Genomic DNA, 4,354 nt, shown 5'->3' on the forward strand with positions numbered 1-4,354 from the left:
GGCGGCTCTGCCCCTGATTGCCCCCCCTACCCCAATTGGGGGCGGGGCTGGCTGGCCAACCTTCTACAACCCCTCCCCCGGCCGGCCCCGCCTCCAATGGGCCACCACCACCCCAATCAGTCCACAGCCTCTCCCCTGGCCGGCCCCACCCCTGATCGGCCTCTCTCACCTCATTGAGGGTGGCAGCCAGCCAACCTCCCATGGCCCCTTCCCTGGCCGCTGACCCCTGATCGGCCCTCTGACCCCATTTGGGGGTGGGGCCGGTTGGCCCACAGCCCTTCCCCACAGCTGGCCCTGCCCCCAATCGGCCCCCCATCCCAATTGGGGGCGGAGCCCACAGGGCAATCACCTGCTGCCCCTCTCCACAGCCGGCCCGGTCCTGATCGTGCCCTGGTCAGGGCGGGCTTGCCGGCCAACCTCCTGCTGTCTCCTCGTGACAGGCCCAGCCCAGATCTGCTGATTGGGACTGGGCTGGCCGGACCCCACCGGTGCACGAATTTGTGCACTGGGCCTCTAGTATATATAAGCGCCTAAGTGATCGTTAAGACCGGACAACTATCTGGTAGCTATGATTCACACTAACCACCAGGGGGCAGACACTCAATGCAAGAGCTAGGGCGGAGCCCACAGGGCAATCACCTGCTGCCCTTCTCCACAGCTGGCCCGGTCCTGATCGTGCCCTGGTCGGGGCAGGCTCGCCGGCCAACCTCCTGCTGTCTCCTCGTGACAGGCCCAGCCCAGATCTGCTGATTGGGACTGGGCTGGCCGGACCCCACCGGTGCACGAATTTGTGCACTGGGCCTCTAGTATATATAAGCGCCTAAGTGATCGTTAAGACCGGACAACTATCTGGTAGCTATGATTCACACTAACCACCAGGGGGCAGACACTCAATGCAAGAGCTGCCCCCTGGTGGTCACTGTGCTCCCACAGCCAACCTTCCGTGGCTGGCCAACCTCCCATGGTCTCCCCCCTCCCCCCAACCTGCTGGCCCTGATCGGCCCTGATTGGGACTGGGCAAGATGACCCCAATTGGCCCCCATCACCAGCCAGGCCAAGGAACCCCACCCATGCACGAATTTGTGCACCGGGCCTCTAGTATTTCAGATAAGAGGTTAATATCCAAACTATGTAAAGAATTCATACAATCTAATAACAACAAAAAATCAGATTAAACATGGGCAAAAGAACCATCTAGGCACTTTTCCAAAGAAGACTTCAAAAAGGTAAACAGGCACATAAAAAGATGCTCAGCATCACTAATCAGGGAAATGCAAATCAAAGCCACAATGAAATATCATTATACTACTTAAAATGGCTGTCATTAAGAAAATAAGAAACGACAGGTGCTGGTGAGATTGTAGTGAAAAGGGAATCATTACACACTGTCAGTGAGCATGTAAATCAGTCCAACCAATATTCAGTCACAATGAAAAATAATATGGAGATTCTTTAAAAAAATTAAAAATATATCTGCCATATAATCCAGCAATTCCAGGACAGGGTGAATACCCAGAAAGACAGAAATCAGCACTCCCATGTTTTTTGCAACATTATTCACAATAGCCAAGATATGGAAACAACCTCAATGGTCATCAAAAATGAATGGATAAAAAAGATGTAGTGTATATACACAATGGAAAATTATTCAGCCATGAGAAAGGAGGATATCCTGCCACTTTAAACAATATGGATGGACCTTGAGTACATTATGCTAAGTGAGATCGTGAGATAAGTCAGACAGAGAAAGACAAATACTGTACAATATCATATGTGGAATCTAATAAAAGCCAAATGCAAAAAAGACAGAGTAAAATGGTGGTTACCAGGTGATTGAGGAGGGAGGGATAAAATTGATGTTGTTTAAAGGTACAAACTTGCAACAAGTAGTAAATAAATCATGGTGATCTAATGCATAGTATAGTGAACATAGACAACAATATTGTACTATAGCAATCTAATGGGATAAATGTTGCTACGACTGTGATCATATTACAATACATAAATGTATCAAGGTAACATATTTATACCTTTAATTTATTCCATGTTATATGCAAATACATTCCATAAAAAGTATTGCATTTTTCTTTAAATAAAATACCACCAATGAACAATAAAGATAATACTGAGAGCTGAGAAATTTAGATTTTGAGTTTGTCACAAATTCCTCTCTGTAACAAATGTATTTACCTGCCTGGAGTGTTGAAGAATTTTGAAGATTCTTTCTTGCTAGAAAACTATATGACTCTTAATACATATATAAGCAGCTTTAGAATTTTATTAGAGTGAGTAATGTCTAAAACTTTGCTTAATAACATAACATATCTAAATATTAGATATTAATGTAATCCAGTGACAAGAGCTTTCCCATCATTCTATTTTTTTTGAACACTGAAGCCATGCCACTTATTTGCTTATTTTCTTCTATTCCTCTCACTAGATGTGTACTTTCTTATTTTTTAGCTCCCCTTTGCTTCAAAAATTCTTGAAGATTCCTTTATTTTCAGAATCATTATTTTCTTCTATTCCTCTCACTAGATATGTATTTTCTTATTTTTTAGCTCCCCTTTACTTCAAAAATTCTTGAAGATTCCTTTATTTTCAGAATCTCCAAATCTCCGCCTCTCATTCTCTCTTAAACTCATTCCAGTTAAACTGTCACTCCCCCTAATCCTCTGAAATTGCTCTTACCAATGTCACCCATGAACACCACACCACTAAAAGCAGTGATCAACTTGCAGTCCTCATTGTATGTGACCCCTATCACAGTGGTCATGTTATCTTCCTTAATTTCCTTCACTTGGTCTCCAGTTCCCATCATATTTTTTTCCCCACCTTATTGGTTGTTCCTTCTCATAGTCCATCATCATTTCCTCCGCATTTCCCAGTCTTTCTTTTTTTAAAAAAAATCCTCATCCAAGCATTATTTTAAAATTGATTTTAGAGAGAGAGGAAGGAAGGGAGAAACATCAGTTGTTGCCTCCCACATGTGCCCCAACTGGGGGTTGAACCCACCAGCTTTTTGATGTATGGGATGATGCTCCAACCAACTGGACCACCTAGCCAGGGCTCTCTTAGTCTCTCGATGCTGGAGTACTGAAGTGTGTGACTTGGTCCTCTTCTCATCTTTATTTATATTGATTCTCTATGTAATATCACTAATCACATGTCTTCAAATACCTTTTAGATGCTGAAGACTTCCAAATTTGTATCTCCAGACCAAACCCCACTCTAGGTCTCCAGGCTCATGTAAACAACTGCCTACCTGCCATCTCTATTTGAATGGCTAATAGGCATGTCATGCCTAAAACTGAAATCTTGTTTTTTTTAAATTCTATTTGCAGCCTTCCCTATTTTGGCTGATAGCATGTTTCAAGTTGCTTGGACTAGAACTTTAGAGTCATCCTCAAGCCCTCTCCTTCCTTCATACTCTATTGTCATCAGGAAATCCTTTTTGGATAAGCCTCCAAATATATGTAGTATAATTACTTCTTACTACTTCCTTTTCTCCTTCTAGGATCTGAACTATCATCATCTCTCACCTGGATAGTTACAATGGCTTTCTAAGTGGTTTCCCTGCTTCTATCTTTGTCCCTCTGCAGTTTGTCACCAACATTGAATTCAAAGATATTCTTTGAAAACATAAGTCTGATCATGGCAGCTTTTGCTCAAAATTCTCTCATAAATTCTCATTTCCCTCAGACAAAACCAAAGTCCTTAAAAGTCCTACGAAGTACCTACATGACCTGGCCCCTCCATTACTTCTCTGACCGCATCTTCTACTGCTTTGCCACTGGTTACTCTACCACAGCCATGCTGACCTTCTTTATTTCCAGTATGGGAGCATCATGCCAGTATGCTCCCATCTTTGGAACTTTGCCTTAGCCATTTCTTCCCTTAGAATATTTTCTCACCAATAACTGCAATAGCTAACACTCACCTTGACTTCACAATGAGGCTTCCATAGCAATCTCACTTAAAATTATAGCCCAGCTTTTCATCCTGGCACTGCTGGCACACCTTAACCTGGTTTACTTTTTCTTTTCTGCATAGGACCTAGTGCCTTCAAATATGCTATATCATTTACTTATTTATGCTCCTGGTCTGTTTTCCACCGCTACAATGTAAGAACCTGGTATGTTATAAACAATGCATAAATATTTGTTGAATAAACACATGTTTAAAATAAGGTATTTTGATATCTAATGTCTAAAGTAAAGCTTTGAGAAACAAAATACAACTTTCATAAAGAACTTCAGATGTAAGAATTGTCTTATTAAAAAAGATTATTTTAAATTTGTCATTGGATAACACATCTTTTTATTCATAACAATTATTTTTTGAGATATATATA

At 42.3% G+C, this 4,354-nt stretch overlaps 1 pseudogene; it reads left to right on the top strand.

The window, feature by feature from the left end:
- LOC102252986 overlaps positions 1-3,885 on the top strand; it is a 48,812-nt pseudogene extending 44,927 nt beyond the window's left edge.
- Positions 3,886-4,354: the final 469 nt, after the last annotated feature.

This window comes from Myotis brandtii, unplaced genomic scaffold (assembly GCF_000412655.1).
Source record: "Myotis brandtii unplaced genomic scaffold, ASM41265v1 scaffold970, whole genome shotgun sequence".
Taxonomy (NCBI): domain Eukaryota; kingdom Metazoa; phylum Chordata; class Mammalia; order Chiroptera; family Vespertilionidae; genus Myotis; species Myotis brandtii.